A 17,196-nucleotide genomic window follows, 5' to 3' on the forward strand; every position below is an offset into this window, starting at 1 on the left:
GCCCTGTATAGCTATCCTTATCTCAACCAGCAAAAACTCTTGTTCCTTCCTATTATTGCTTATACTCTCTCTACAACAAAATTAGAAATAAGGGCAAAATAGTTTCTGCTGGGTATTGAGGGGGGGAGCGGGAGGGGGTGGAGTGGGTGGTAAGGGAGGGGGTGGGGGCAGTGGGGAGAAATGAACCAATCCTTGTATGCACATATGAATAATAAAAGAAAAAAATAAAATAAAATAAAATGTGATTCCTTGTGATCTCCTCTTTTGATTTACTAGTTTTAATGCTTTTCCCTCAATTTACAATATACTTTTTAATTAATTTAGAGTCTACCTTTACATGTAGTAAAAAGACCTCATAACAGTATATCCCCACCATCCTTTTTTCCATCGCTATCATATCTTTTACTTTTATGTATGCTATAAATACACAGTACATTGCTACTATTTTTGCTTTTGATAGTCATCTTTTGAAGCAATTAAACAAATAATTTAATTTTACTTTAATTTGTTATGCTTTCACTGCTCTTCATTTCTTTGTCAGTCTGATAAATCAACTATAAACAGCCAGAGAAATTCAAATGTGGACTGGAAATTTATGTCATCAACTTCACTGAAGCATAGCAGTGTAAAATATACCTACTGTGACTGTACCTTTAAAGACAGTTCTGACGAAGGTGTGCAACTGTGTCATCTCCACCCCAATAAAAATAAGAGAATGGTCCATCACCCCACCATCACATCTTTTTGACATTCATTCATTGCATTGCATATGTGAGTGGCTTGTTTTTTTCTATGGCTGAAAAAGTACTTGTTTTCTTTACCTTACATTTAAGTCTTCCATTCCAAACTTAATTTCTTTCTCTTTCTCTTTTTTCATTAATGCACCAATTAAAGTTTCCAGTGCAATGTTGTAAAAAGGGTGATAGCAGATATTCTTGCATTTCTTAATCTTAAAAGTCTTTTACTATTATGCTAGCTGAAGTTCTTTTGTAAATGTGAGCGTATCACTTATAATAGCATCCTAAATAGGAAATATCTTAGAGAGATTAATTTAGTAATATCTACATACTAAAACTGCAAAAAAAAAAAACTACGAGATGTAAGTTAAGAAAACTTGTACTACACAATTTACCATAAAACTACATAATCAAGAGAGTACAGCGTTAGCATAGACAATAGAAATACAGGCAAAAGAAGAAGTTTACAAACTGAGCCACACAAAGACTTTCAGCCAAGGAACCAAGAATATTCACTGAGGAAGGAAATTCTTTGTAACAAATGGTGCTGGAACAACCAGATCGTCACTTCATTCCCTTGACGGCCAAGGCTGCAGATGCTTATGAAAAATAAATAGTGTTGAAATACAGCAAAAGGAAGCTTTTCCCCTAAAATTCCTTTGCCCTTTGGCACCCTCTCTCCTTTGCTTCTGACATGGCCTTCTAAGGAAAACAATTATAAATTTACCCAGAGAGAGGTTGGGGAGCAGAGTAGGATGTGTGTTTCAGGTGGGCTGGAATTGCCAAGTGTTCTCAACTCTTATAACTCTTCTTGGGTATCCACATTCCAATTGTCAGGTTCTGAATCAAGGAATTAACACTGGCTGTAGAACCCAGCATTTGGGAAATGAACTCAGGCTGCAGTTAGACAATGTACTCGATCAGGTTCTAATTGGGCACTCTTCCTGCTACAGCATGGTATGGCAAGTCTAGTTTTGAATTTACTTCCAGTTGTCCAACCTAGTATTGGAGATTTTCAACCACACTATGTAAGAACTAATCAATCTTCACCTCTATGAGTAGATTCTTTATTCTCTTAAAAATGTTCTAAGGTGACAAACGTTCATCAAGGGTTTGCCCTTGCTTGTTAGGAATAAAATTCCAAAGACTACAGGCAATTGACAAATAGGTTATCTCATCTCCACATACTGGCATACAACTCTGGAGTCTCACCAACTCTACCTATGGCCACCCTATAGCACAGACTTCAAATACCACTAACTTATTTATTGTACCCCTGTTTTCCTCTAGATATAGTTGTTTTTTAAAATCAACTTTACTGAAGTACAATATACAAACAAGAAAATGCACCATAGAGGTGTGGAAAGTGATGAGTTTTCACAAATGTATACTCCCATGAAACCACCATTGAAAAAAAAAGAAATAGACTACTGCCCCCATCCCAACAGTTCACAGAGCTCATCCTCTTTTTTTTTTTTTTAATTAATATGAGGGATTAAACTCAGGGCTTCCTTCTTCCTAGGCAAGTTTTTGGTGGGACTGGGTTTTGAACTTAAAGCTTTGCACTTGCAAAGCAAGCACTCTACCACTTGAGGCACATCTCCAGTGCCTTGCTAGGCTCTACCACTTGAGCCACATACCCAGTCCTCATTCTCTTTTTTTAATGCAAAAATTTAGATATTTTATTTCTATTAGCATATATAAATTGGACAGAGGGGTTTCATTGATATTTCCATTTATGCATATAGTATCCTTTGATCAAATTCACCCTATGTATTGCTGTTTCATATCCCCTCTTTTAATACATTTTTAACGAGTTTCATTATTACATTTTCATACATGCGTATGAGTACTTCAACCATATTCACTCACCTTCACACTTTCCTTTCACCCTCCTTACTCCGCTGACTCCCACCCCCAAACAGTCCCCCTATTTTATACTTATTTGTTCTTTTTTTTTTTTTTTAGGACTAGATTCTGCACATGACAAAGAACATGTGCTATTGGTCTTTCTTAGTCTGGCTAATTTTGCTTGAACATGGTGATTTCCAGTTTCACCCATTTTCCTGAAAAAGATATAATTTCATTCTTCCTTATGACAGAATACTATTCCATTGTGCATTTTCTTTATCCTTTCATCAGTTGATGGGTGTTTCCATAATTTGGCTACTGTGAATAATGCTGCTATAAACATGGGTACGCAGGTGTCTCCATTGTGTCCTGACTTACATTCCTTCCAATATATGCCCAGGAGTGGTATAAAAGTATCATAAGGGAGTTCTATTTTTAATATTTTAAGGAACCTCCATACTGATTTCCATAGTGGCTGCCCTTATTTACATTCCCAACCCCAGTGTATAAGGGTTCCTTCCCCCACCTCAACCTCACCAGCATTTGTTATTGTTTGTTTTCTTGATGATAGCCATTGTAACTGTGATGCAATAAAATCCCAGTGTTGTCTTAATTTGCATTTCCTTTGTGATTAAGAATGTTGAACATTTTTTCATATGTTTATTAACCATTTGTTACTTTTTCTGAGAACTGTCTGTTCATTTGCCCATTTGTAAATTGGATTGTTAGTTTTTTTGGTGTTCAACTTTCGGAGCTATTTATATATTCTGGATATTAATCCTTTATCCAATGAATAGCTAGAAAAGATTTTCTCCCATAATCAAAAGGTTACCTTTTGATTTTGGTAATTTTTTCATTTGCTCTACAGAAGCTTTCTCATTGCTGAGAAGAATAGTAAGACATCATTCTAAGAGAGGGCCTGAGCACTCTGACGAATTGAAGACAAGGAATAATCACAGCTTAGGGAGTCTTGGGACACCCTGCCATAGTGTTTGGGTGGGAGAGAGTCACAAGAGAGACAACCTGCCTGGCTGAATGAAGGGATAACTGATTGAACACTCAGTTTTGGGTGCTGGCTAACGACAATACCTGACAGGGCATGGATGCTGCCTAACAAGTTGAAATACATAGTCTTAACCACCAGTCAATACATAGGGCAGAATACATGGATAGAGCTATATGGCCAGAATACATGGGTCTGAAAAGCAAGAACAAAACAGCAGTTACCCTTCTCACCAGCCATAAGAACCCAGTTCAGAATATTTCCTTTCTTTCCCCATCTTTGCATTCTGTTGGTTTTTGCATTTTTGTTCCTAAGAGTAGAATACATCTAACAGGACTGGAATGATCATTTCATTGAACTGGAAGCTGAGATTGCCATCTGAACTTCTGGGTTACCTCAGGCCACTGAGTCCATAGGCAAAGAAAGGAACAGGTAATATATCTGACTAGAAAGAGGAGAGAGTTGTGGCTATGTAATGAGAGAAAGGAGAGCTATTTCTGGAATCAGGGATTTCTCTGGAAGGTATGTTAATATTTCAATGTGCCATTGTAAAAGCTAATAGAAAAACCAGCAAACCAATACTGGATCTTTAATATTTGATAGTTCCAGACCTCATCCTTTAGACCACTATGCAATCCTGTGTGGTAGCCAGGGTCCTAGGCAGGGAATAGACCCTGGACCTGAGTATTAGCTCTGCTCTAGCCACAGTGCTAGAGTGGTCATGTTATATCACTTCTAGAACTCATTTTCTGTCTCTTGGACTTCCTGTAATACCCTATTGTTACTTCCTGCCTCCTCTTCTGTTGTGAGGATCAGATAAGATAATGAGAATGAAGGCTGCAGCATTAGTGTAAAGTTCTGGGCCCTTGTAGTTTGTTAATGATGATCTTCTCATTATCAGCAAAGCCCAGGGGCAAATCCTACCTCCCTTACATACCTGATCTTTGAGATGCTATGTCGTGATCCCTGAGGATGGTGGGTGCAGTTCCAGGGGAGTGCCACCTAGAGGATATATGTATAATAATATATGTATATATAATATGTTTCCAAAAGTGGGACAGTTAGAGGAGACTAAGGGAGAAGAAAAGAAGAAAAGAATGATAGAGAGTGAGTAATATTTTGGGGGTGTGGCACTAGGGTTTGAACTCAGGGCCTCATGCTTGTTAGGCAGGAGCTCTACCACTTTAGCTACTCCACCAGTGAGAGTGAATAATATTGAAATACATCACATAATATTGAAATACAAGACATAATGAAACACATTGAAAACTGTTGACCAAAACAGGGTATGGGGAAAAGGGCAAGAGTAATGGAGGGTATACTGACTAAAACACAATATATTTACAGGTAAAATACCAAAGCAAAACCCTACTGAACAATGAACAGACACTGAAACAATGAAGGCCAGAGACGTAGAACAGGTCATGGTAAGGAGAGGGTACTAGTAGAAAGGGAAGGCATATGAAAATGCTGAAGGAGAGTGAATATGGCTGAGGAGCATTCTATACATGTATGAATATGGAACGTTGAAACTGCAGAAGTCATTTTAAGAAGGGGAGTCAAGAGAGAGAGAATAATGGAGGGGATGAACCGAACTGGGGTACAATATATGTATATATGGAACTGTCACAACACAACCCCATATGTAACTATTATATACTGACAAAAACATTTTTAAAAACATAATCTGGCCTTGCAGCAAGGACTTACTGAGTGGAAGAGCCCTCTGTCTCCCTTAGCATGGACCATGTGACTTCTGGCTCTAAAACCCCAGCCTGCCAGACACAGAGGATACCCTCGGAGATGGAACCCTTCAGAGATCTCAAACCTCTCAAACCCCTTGTTGCACAAATGAGTTAAACAAGGCTCCTTGGCTCAAAGTCACAGCAAGGGAATAGCAAAGCCTTGCAGGAGCCAGGACTCTTGTGGGCCAGGCAGGACTCAGATTGTTGCAGCAAGCTGGCTACAGAGACAACCTTTGCTCCCAGTCCTCACCAGCCACAGCCCTGGATAAGGGTCGTCATTCTCTGACCCTCAGTTTCTTCATTTGTTGAAGGGGTGTGTGATCACCACCTGGCAGGGCTGTATGATGGGAGGAGATGATGTGCACCAAGTGCAGTTTAGACTTTCAGATGACTGGCTCTGTCCCCCCTCCAACAGCACTACAAGTGATTCACAGACAGTCTCTGCAGGGAAGATCCACTGGGGCAATCTGTGCCCTGCCACGCAGAGTCCTTTTGGTCCAAAACACAAGACTTCCTTACTTAGGTGTAGCAAATAATTCAGAATACAGCAGCTCCAACTTGTTGAATAAATGTAAGAGCCAAACACCAGTTTAGTATCTGCCACATATAGATCCAGAAAACAACTTGAAAGTTAGCTTTTTCTGATATTATCAATTCAGAATAGAAATAGAAACCTTTGTTCTAATATTTTCCCCTGGGAAACAATCTTCTGGATTCTGCAGGAAAGATGTCTAAGTAAAAGATCCCTGTTTTGGGAGTGGAAGACCTGGCTTAGTGCTCTTGGTGGGGCATCAGGACAGCTGTGGCCCTGAAAGATCCCCTGCTCTCTCTGTGCACAATCTCTAACCTAAGGAAATTAAAAATTAAAAGATTTTCCAGATTTTAAACTACTGCCTTTATGCATGACAGATGTTTTTGTTAGAATAGTGGGAAATTACAAGTAACTCTAAGAAAATAAGGGGACCCTGCTCATGGAACCATCCAGATAGAAGGAAAAATAATACTAGTGATAACATGGATTTACACCAGGGGTCGCTTAATCAAAGGGACAAGACTGAAATAGAGAATAAACTAGTATTTGCCTTCACCTCAAATTCCCACATCTGTGAGTTGAAATGCTCAGTTCTGACTTCTCTGGTATCCTTTTCCTTGGAACAGCTGCTACAAGCAGATCTCCAGTCCATCTCTACCAACAACACTCCCCAAGCCTTCCCAGGACACCAGGACATCTCTGAATGGGGTCTGGGAGGCCTGTTGGGTATGGGTGTGCACTGGTCAGATAGGAGCTCACCTGTGGAACTGTCCCACTAGGGAGGAACAGTCGATAAATCTGCACACTGCCTTGGATTCTCTCTTGCCGCAGGATTGTGGAGAGGCCATTATCAGGATCACCATCAGGAACGGCCCTCCCATGGAGTGAATTTTTAGTGTCTCTCCCCTCCATGTAACAATTAGAAAGAGCTCCACACCTGAGAAAGGATACAGAGGACTCATCTTAGATGTAGGCAGCAGAACCAGTGCATCAAGCAAATGAAAGAGAAAGGAGCCAGTTCCTGGTTAATAATTATGGTGGGAAGTCTGCATGGTGCTGTAAGCCTTGATTAAATCAGTCCTCCCTAGATGCACAGAGACAATGATGTCATTTATTTAAAACATGGAGCAAATTCCAAAAGAAGAGAAACTGTAGTTTTGATTTAAGAGATCTGATATCCCCCAAGAGCCCAGGTTGGATATAGAAAAAGGACCAGCTAAAGTTTGTCCATAACACTTACAATTGGACAATTTTGTGATTCGTTGCTTAATGTCTATTTGTCTCTAGAATTTCAGAATAGTAGAATGTGTCTACTGTCTACCCAGCAAATGACACATTTTTTCTATTATTAAAGGTACATTTTCTTTTGTGTGTGAGTGTGTGTGTTTTGAACTCAGGGCTTCATATTTGCAAAGCAGGAACTCTATCACTTAAGCCACACTTCTAGCCCATGAGTACATTTTTATATAAAAAGACAAGAAAGAATTTGGGGAGACAATGAAGAATATGGAGATAGGACAGATCTCATCTGTCCTCTAATTGGTCGAAAATGAATGTGGCTACATTTATTAATTAATGCAGTGATCGTTAGGCAATTCTCAATCCTGGAATTCTGGTTGTTCTGTTTCTAGATGGGCCTCTTTCCCAGATGTTGGTCTGCCCCCTTTATGAGCATCCAGCTTTAACCCACCATGGAGACCATAACCTGTAATGAATAAGCAAAACCCCAGTCATCTTCTACCTTATAGGCATCCCCTCTCTGCCAAAATCCCTCTTTCTTCCTATTTTCTTCATCTTTCTCTTCCTCTACTTGCTTATTCTGCTGGGCAATGTGCTGATTCTGGTGGCAGAACCCAGCCTCCACAAGCCTGTGTACTTTCTTCCTAATTAAACTCTCAGCCCTGGACATCCTTCCCACTAAAACCACCGTCCCTAAGATGCTGTCCTTATACCTTCTGGGAGACCATCTCCTCAGCTTCCCTGATAGCTTCTTGCAGATGTACCTATTCCATGGCCTCAACTGCTCAGAAGCCCTCTTCCTGGTTGTCATGGCCTATGACCACTATGTGGCCACCTGCTGCCCATTGTGCTATCCTGTCCATATGACCCCACAGACCAATACTGCACTGGAGGCCAGTGCCTGGCTCACTGCCCTCCTGCTGCCCATCCCAGCAGTGGTACAGACCTCCCAGATGGCATACAACAACATTGCCTACATCTACCACTGCTTCTGTGATCACTTTGCTCTGGTCCAGGCCTCCTGCTCTGACACAACCTCGCAGACCCTCATGGGCTTCTGCATCGCCACGGTGGTGTCCTTCTTCCCTCTGCTCCTGGTGCTTCTCTCTTATGCCCACATCCTGGCTTCCGTGCTTCACATCAACTCCCAAGAAGGACGTTCCAAAGCCTTTTCCACCTGCAGCTCGCACCTCCTGGTGGTGGGCACCTACTATTCATCCATTGCTGTAGCCTACATGGCCTACAGGGCTGACCTGCCCTCAAATTCCACATCATGGACAATGTGGTGTATGTTATTCTCACACCTGTTCCCAACCCTCTCATGAGGAACAAGGATGTCAAGGCAGCCATCACCAAAATTATCTATCTCAAGGCCCAAGCTATGACATGGACATTTGATCTAGGGAAGTTAATTCTGCTCCTAGACCACCAAATAACAATGTAGAAACTCAATAAATATTGTTGAATGACTAAACTAATGAACATATAACAGCAAAATAAAATTCAGTTGAGTAGACAGTCTTACAATGATTTTATATTTGGTCCAGGGTTTTCCTCTTGATGTAATAGAATAATATTAATCTTTATAGGAATCTTAAGTTGTTTTATAAATATTTTACTACTGAATGACTTAGTAAACTTTTAATGATTAAATATTGAAGGCAAAATGAAACCTTTATAAGCAAAAAAGATCAAATAAAAAACATACTACAGGAAAAAGACAACTGTTCATAAAATACAAAGAGCATCTAATAACTACAGAAGAAAAATCCCAACATCTAAATATAAAAATGGGCAAAATATGTGGATATACAGATTACCAAAAACAGTTTTTAAACAAAAAAGGTATTCTATCAGCTATCTAAAATAAATGAAAATTAAAATAATGTGGAAATATCATTTTTCACTTAATGAGATTTGCAAAAACCTAAATATTTTGATAATATGCATGTAAATAACTTGCTTGGAAGGAAGCAAATTGGTACAACACTACTGCAATTCCTACCAAAAATACACATGTACTTACTCTTTGACTCAGCAATCTCGTGTCTAAGAATCTATGCCAGAGATTCATTGACAATCATTCTTTAGATTACTCATTAATCAATAAGGAACTGGTTGAATAAACTATAAAAATGTATGGTGCAGCTACAAAGAGGAAACAAGGAAGCTCTCTGATCTGGGGTCATCTCTAAGATATGTGGTTAAGTAAGAAGAGTGTTTTCATAGGAGCACAGTGTTTTCATAAAAGAAGCAACTTGCTGAGCATTTCAGGAAAAAATAAGAAAAAATATAAACTAATAAATATGGTTACCAATAAGGAGAGGATGGGAGTAGGGCACTAGGACAGAAATGAAAACAAGACCAACTTAAATGCACATATATACATTTATTTGTACAGTTGTACAAGAAGTACCTCTTGGGTAAGGTTATGCCTGTGAAGGGTCAAAGCATGCATGGGACCTCTCTGTACTGCCCACTTACTTTTGCTGTGAACTCAAAACTACTCTAAACATAAGCCTTATTTTTTTTTAAAGATTAGTAGGTGTTATATTAGTTTTGTCATAGAGATTGGGGACCAGGTATAACCTTCAAAGACATGCCCCCCAGTGACCTACTTCTTCCAGCTAGGCCCACTTCCTCAAGTTCCCAGATGGGGAAAAACATTCAACAAGCGTGTGGGGGACATTTCATATTCAGGCCCTAACATTCCTCCCCTGGCCCCAAAGGTTCATGACCATCTCATAGGGAAAAATGTTTTTAGTCCATCTCTCAGAGTCCCCAAAGGCTTAATAGTTTCAACTTTGTTCAAAATTCAGTCTCCTCTGAGACTCAAGGCAAACTCTTAGCTGTGAGCCCCTGTAAAATCAAAAAAAAAATCATATACTTACAACAATATACAGTGGCACAGAGTAAACATTCCCATTCCAAAAGGGAGGAATGTGGGCATATAAAGCAATAATGTAAAGTCAGAATGGCTATCATCAAGAAAACAAGAACAAGCCGGGCATAGGTGGCCAACATTTGTAATCCTAGCTACTTAGGAAATTGAGATCTAGAGGATCTTGGATTGAGGCCAATACAGGCAGCTAGCTCTCAAGACCTCATCTTCAAAATAACCAGAGCAAAATAGACTGGAGGCATGGCTCAAGCAGCACAGCACCTGCTTTGTAAGCACAAAGCCCTGATTTCAGACCCTAGTCCCACCAAAAATTAAAAGAAAGAAAACAGCAAATGCTGCAGGGAAAAAGGACACCTTACAGTTGGTAGGATTGTAAATTAGTGCAGGTACAATAGAAATCATTATAAAGGTTTCTCAAAAAGCTAAAAATAGAATTACCATATGAGTCTGCCATATCATCCTTGGTTATATACTTGAAGGAATGTAAGTCAGTATACAATAGGGATACTTGCACACCTATGTTATTGCAGCACTATTTACTATCTACAATTAGCCAGACATTTTCATCTCAAACTACTCTTTCATGACCAAATCTTTTTTTTAAAACTCCTTGAATTTTTGAGGGGACATGAACTATTGAAAGGAGAAACACAGTCCACTAGTGCTTTAGAGCAAACCCATGTTTTCTTCTGTAGATAAGTATTCTCCTTTTGAGAAATTTCTTCCTAGCCTTGGTGCAGATACAAATGCCTGACCAGGTAACACTAAATCAATTTCGGACCTCAGCAATCTCTTAGAAATTGGCTATGAATTTAAAGATACAAAACATAAAATTGGAATTTTACAACAATATCTTATCATCCAGTGGAAGTAATAAACATTATTTTAGGCTCAAGAAGACCCTCAAAGGCACAAGTAAGTTGCATGAGCAAGTAGTTCAGACTCTAATGACCCAGGCTTGCTGAATTGCCATCTTTCATGAACTCTAACATACAGCCTCTCGGGGAATTCTCTTTAATCAATTTCCTTAAGAAAAATCCATTCAGGACTTAAGTTACAGATATTTCTTTAAAATGTGCTGGGACCACCCACAAGTGAACTCCTGTTGCATCATAGCTATTTGTAGTAGGACCCTGAAGGATCACAAATGAGGTAAATGAGTGCTATCAATGAGCAGAACCTTTGGCAATATCTACGGTTTTTCTCCTAAGCAAATCTCATGTGGAAAATGAAATGAAAAAAGGTATGGATCTATATCAGTTTGTGAACATTAACCAATAATTTTATGAGGGTATTCAAGAACTTGGAAAGAACAAAGTAAAAGGACTGGTGATGAGTAAATCTAGACAAGAGCTAAGGCAGTAACCTCAGAATGACACAAATTACAAGGATGTTGAGGGCTGAATGGTTATTTGCCAAAGGGAATCTTTGATAGAAAAATGCCTCCAATATCAGCAAGAGCAGCAAAGTCAAGTAGATAAGATGATCCACCCACGGATATCAGACTCTTTCTGAGGCACCCCAGACGCTGGACAAAAGACTCAAGAAAAAACAAGGCCATAGAGTAGCAAGGATGGAGATTGTACATGGGTTCCTCAAGACTGCTCAGGCTTAGCTGCTGCTACATAACGCAATACAACAGCATGGAGGCCATCACTGAGACTGCGATATGAGCCACTGTTCAAGAAAACTGGCCAGCTATGGGTGGCAGAGGACACTGCTTTGTCTTTAGTGGAATAGAAACCCATTCAGGTTATGAATTTGCCTGTCTTGCTCCCAATGTTTCCGCCAGCATCATCTTCTTGGATTTAATAAATACCTTATTCATCACAATGATATTCTATATGACCTTGTTTTTGACAAAGGAATCAATTCATAGCAAATAGAAGTGAAGCAGTAAGTCTCATATACTTAGGAGTCACTGCTTGCTAAATGACAATACCTGGCAGGGTATGGATGCTGCCTAACAAGTTAAGATACATAGTCTTAACCAGCAGTCAACACATACAGAGAACACATGCCCATACAGAGTCTATGGCCAGCATACACATGTCTGGAAAGTAAGCATAAAGCAGCAGTGTCTTCTCTCACCAGCCATAAGAACCCAGTTCCAAAATATCTCCTTCCTTCTCCCCAACCTTGCATTCTGCTGCTCTTTGCATTTTTGTTCCTAAAAGTAGAATGCGCCTACCAGGACTAGAATGATCATTTCATTGAACTGGAAGCTGAGATTGCCATCTGAACTTCTGGAACACCTCATGGTACTGAGTCTACAGGCAAAAAAGGGGACAAGTAATACATCTGTTTAGAAAAGGAAAGATTTGTGGCTATGTAATGAGAGGAAGGAGAACTATTTCTGGAACCAGAGATTTCCTTGGAAGGAATGTTAGTATTTCAATGGGTCATTGTAAAAGCTACTACAAAACCAGCAAACCAATATAGGATCTTTAATATTTAATAGTTCCAGGCCTCATCCTCTAGACCACTATGCAATCCTATTTAGTGGCCAGAACCCTAGGCAGGGAATAGACCCAGTATCAGAATATTAGCTCTGCCTTAGCCACAGTGTTAAAATATGGACATTATTTCACTTCCTGGGAATCATTTTCCATATTGTAGACTTCTTGTTATACTCTTGTTACTTTCTGTCTCTTCTGTTGTGAGGATCAGATAAGATAATGAGAATGAAGGCTGCACCATTAGTGTAAAGTTCTGGGCCCTTGGGGTTTGTTAATGATGATCTTCTCATTATCAGCAAAGCCCAGAGACAAATCCTACCTCCCTTACATACCTAATCTGTGAGATGCTATGTCGTGGCACCAGGAGGACTATGTTGGGGGAAAATACCCTGGGAGACCTGCCTGGAAGGAGGGGCCTGAGGGTTAATTGGGCCATAGCTCAGCCACAGCCTGTTCCTTCTATGAAGGCCACATGTGGAGAACTGCAGGAGACCAGTGGGAACCAGGCTTACCAGGTGAGCATTGCTAAGAATGGAGTACTCAGAGATAGAGAGACCTGGGATGAAGAGACACAGATAGGGGGCCCAGGAAATACAAAGCTCAGCCAGATTGGGGATAAAGAGAGACAGGCTGCCACAATGCAGGATAGTAATGCATGAGTGAGCTGTGAGACCATGGGCCAGATATCCCAACAGGTCAGGAAAGGGATATACTTACATGTGGCATTCAAACCATCTTGACCAGGCCCTCAGAAGTGGAACCCTTCAGAGATCTTTTCCTCAAACCCCCCATTGTTCAGATGGGAATAAGCAAGCGCCTGGGCTCAAAGTCACAGCACCTGAGCAGTAAGGCTGTCTAGGAAGAAGGACTCTGATGACCAGGCAGTACTCAGACTGTTGAAGCAGGCTGGCTACAGGGACAACTTTTGCTCCTAGTCCTCACCAACTGTGCTCTGGGACAAGGACCATCCTTCTCTGACCCTCAGTTTCTTCATCTGTTTACAGGGCATGACCACACACACCCCACCCCGGCAGGGTTTTGTGTTGGGAGGAGATAATGTGCACTAACTGCAGTCTGGATGTTCAGATGACTGGCTCTGTCCTTTCTTCCCACCAGCACCACAAGTAGCTCAGACAGTCCCTGCAGGGAAGATCCACTGGGACAATACGTGTCCTGCCACGCAGAGTCTTTTTGGCCCTGTACACAGGACTACTTTACTTAGAAGTAGCAAATAATCAGAACACAGCAATCCTAATCTGTAAAATAAGAGTAAGAAAGTCCAGCCAAATTCTGGTATGTCCTGGGATGAAGAGTTCACTGTTGTTTGAAATATCGAATATCAAATTCTCCAGAATGTATTTTTGGTGCCTGTGCTTTGCAGTGGCCAAGACTGGGCTGCCCATTGGATAGTCCAGTACTACCTGTCAGTGAAAACCCACAGGCCACCTCTCCACCAGGATCTCTGGATCCATTTTTCATCTGCAAACAGTGGACAGGAGAGGGAGGAGGAGGGGCTGCTGGACTTGATGCCCTCAAAGACCCTTCTGGCTTTGACTCTTTGAATATCTGTCCCACCAATCCCTCAACTCAGCTTAGCTTGGGAACCACAGCCCATGATTGTGACTCTCTGAGTGCAGCAATGTCTAGAGCAGTTTATTTTGTATCCCTTTGGGTGCTGGGAAGGGGCTCTGGTTAACTGAGAGTGAACTCTCTCCATTTGGGCCAAAGCAGGCTCAATCTTTTGCCAGGTCCTGGGAGCTAAAGACTTAGCACAGCACTCCTGGAGATGTAGCCAGCCATCTGTGACATCTGGGAAAGCCCTGCCCTCTCTGTGCAGTCTCTGGCCTAATGGGGAAAATAGAAAATTTTTAAAATAAATTTCCAGCTTTTATATTAGTGCCTTTATGCATGAGAAATGTCTGTTAGAATAGTGGGAAATCATAAGTATCTCTAAGTAAAATAAAGGGACCCTGCTTACAGAACCATCTGAATCAGGGGACAATAATACCAATGTCAACATGGACTTTCCCCAGGGGTCACTTGGTCTAAGGGACAAGCCTAAAATAGAAAATACTAGAGAACAGAAAGTGTTCTCCTTCAGCCCTAATGCCCTACCACTGTGGCTTGAAACGCTCAGTTCTGACTCCTCTGGGAGGGGTCCTTTGTCTTGGAACAGCTACTGCAAGCAGATCTCCAGTTCATCTCTACCACTAATGCCCCCCAAGTCTTCCCAGGACACCTGGGAAGTAGCCAGTACACTGCTGGGTGTAGCCATGCAGTGGTCAGGCAGGACTCACCTGAGTAGCTGCAGCAGCCCCTAGGGAGGAACAGTCAATAGAACTGCAGAGTGCCTTGAATTCCCTCTTGTTGCAGGATCGTGAAGAGGCCACTATCAGAACCGACATCAGGAATGGCCTTTCCCATGGAACAAGTTTTCATGTCTCTCCCTTCCCTGACACAATGACAAACAGCCCCACACCTGAGACAAGATACAGAAGACTGAGGGATTTTCATTTTTTTTAATTTAATTATTATTTCAGATTTCCTGGATTCCTGGCTGCGTAGAACTTTTGTTTCAATTCCTTCCTTCCTTCCTTTATTTCTTTCTCTCTCTCTCTTTCCTCCCTCTCCCCCTCCTCCCTTTCTATCATCTATCTTCTTTCTTTCTTTCTCTCTCTCTTTCCTTCTTTCTTCCTCTTTCTTTTTTTTGATGCAGAGTCTTGCTATGTTGCCCAAGGCAGCCTTGCAATTCTGGGCTCAAGTGATCCTCTGGCCTCAGCCTCTTGAGTAAGTTAGTGCTACAGACACCCAACTGCACCCATATACTTACATACTGGTTTGTTCTGAGGTAGAATCTGGCCATGTAGCTCAGGCTGGCTTTAAACTCTTGATCCTCCTGCAGAGGATTCCATTTTGATGGAGGCATCAGAACCACTACACCATCAAAATGAGAGAAAGGAGGCAGTTCCTGAGGAATAATTATCATGGGCAGGCTGCATGTTATTAGTAAACCTTTAGGAAATCAGGATTCCCTAAATTCATGGTGACATTTAAATGACATTTAAAATGTCATTTTTTAAATGACACTTAAAAAAAACCATGAAGCAATGCCAAAAGAAATTAGGGTCTTGGTTTAAGAGACTGGCTATCTCCAAAAGGAGTCCATGGAACACAGAAGGTCTTCCATAGCATGCAGCATACTTACAATTGAACAGTTCTGTGATCCATTACCTAATGTCTTTCTTTACCACTAGAATTTCAGCTCTATGAGATTAGAAATCTCTGTCTTGTTCAGCTTGTCTACTATATACCCAATCAATGACACATGATTTATATATTATAGGTGCTTTTTCTCTACTTGATTTTAAAAGCAAGAAGGAATTATAGGATAGGAAAAATAATTAATTAGTACAGTGATCATTTTGTAATTCTCATTCTCGGATCTCTGTTTCTAGATGGGCCTCTTTCCCAGAAGTCCCCTTGTCCACCTCATGAGCATTGAGCTTTAACTCACCATGGAGACCATAACTTGTAATGGATCAGGTGACTCCCCAGCCATCTTCTACCCTACAGACTTCTTCTCTCTGCCAAAATACCTCTTCCTTCCTATTTTCTTTGTCTTTCTCTTCTTCTACTTGCCTAATCTGATGGGCAACACATTGATCCTGGTGGCAGTGGTGGCAGAACCCAGCCTCCACAAGCCATTACTTCTTCCTAATTAACCTCTCAGCCTTGGACATCCTTTTCACCACAACCAGTGCCCCCAAGATGCTGTCCCTATTCCTGCTAGGGGACCACTTTCTCAGCTTCCCTGACTGCTTCATGCAGATGTACCTGTTCCACAGCTTCTCCTGCTCTGAAGCCTTCATTCTGGTGGTCATGGACTATAACCACTATGTGGCCATCTGCCATCTACTGCACTACCCTGTCCACATGACCCCACAGATCAATACTGCATGGGAGGCCAGTGCCTGGCTCACTGTCCTCATGTTGTCCATCACAGCAGTGGTACAGACCTCCCAGATGGCATACAACAACATTGCCTATGTCTACCACTGCTTCTGTGACCATGTGGTCCAGGCCTCCTGCTCTGAACCACCCCACAGACCCTCATGGGCTTCTGCATCGCCATGGTGGTGTCCTTCTTCCCTCTGCTCCTGGTTCTTCTCTCCTATGCCCACATCCTGGCTTCCACGCTTTGCATCAATTCCTGAGAAGGACGTTCCAAAGTCTTCTCCACCTGCAGCTCGCACCTCCTGGTAGTGGGTACCTACTACTCATCCATTGCTGTAGCTTACATGGCCAACAGGGCTGATCTGCCCCTCAACTTCCACATCATGGACAATGTGGTGTATGTTATTCTCACACCTGTTTCAAACCCTCTCATCTACACACTGAGGAACAAGGATGTCAAGGCAGCCATTATCAAAATGGCATATCCCTGGGAGCTGAAGAACACTGGGATATGCTGAATCAAATGGGGGTAATTTGATATATTCTCATAAACACCAACAATAATAGATGGAAAAGTGAAAAATTCAGTCAAGCCATTAGAACAATAATTCTCAAGTAGTCCTAAGTATTTCTCCATTGTAATCGAATAACAGCATTTTTCTTAATTCATGGAAAATTGGATAGGAGTTTCTATTCCATTTTTTTTCTTTATTCATTTATTCACATGTGCCTACATTGTTTGGGTCATTTCTCCCCCTCCCCCACCCCTCTCAC

General features: G+C 41.2%; 2 pseudogenes; both read left to right on the forward strand.

Annotated features, from left to right (window-relative positions):
* The first annotated feature begins 6,350 nt into the window (after nucleotides 1–6,350).
* Nucleotides 6,351–8,551, forward strand: LOC109699547 (olfactory receptor 2AT4-like; annotated as a pseudogene).
* Nucleotides 8,552–15,983: 7,432 nt separating this feature from the next.
* Nucleotides 15,984–16,940, forward strand: LOC109699546 (olfactory receptor 2AT4-like; annotated as a pseudogene).
* The last annotated feature ends 256 nt before the right edge of the window (nucleotides 16,941–17,196 follow it).

This window comes from Castor canadensis, chromosome 1 (assembly GCF_047511655.1).
Source record: "Castor canadensis chromosome 1, mCasCan1.hap1v2, whole genome shotgun sequence".
Taxonomy (NCBI): Eukaryota; Metazoa; Chordata; class Mammalia; order Rodentia; family Castoridae; genus Castor; species Castor canadensis.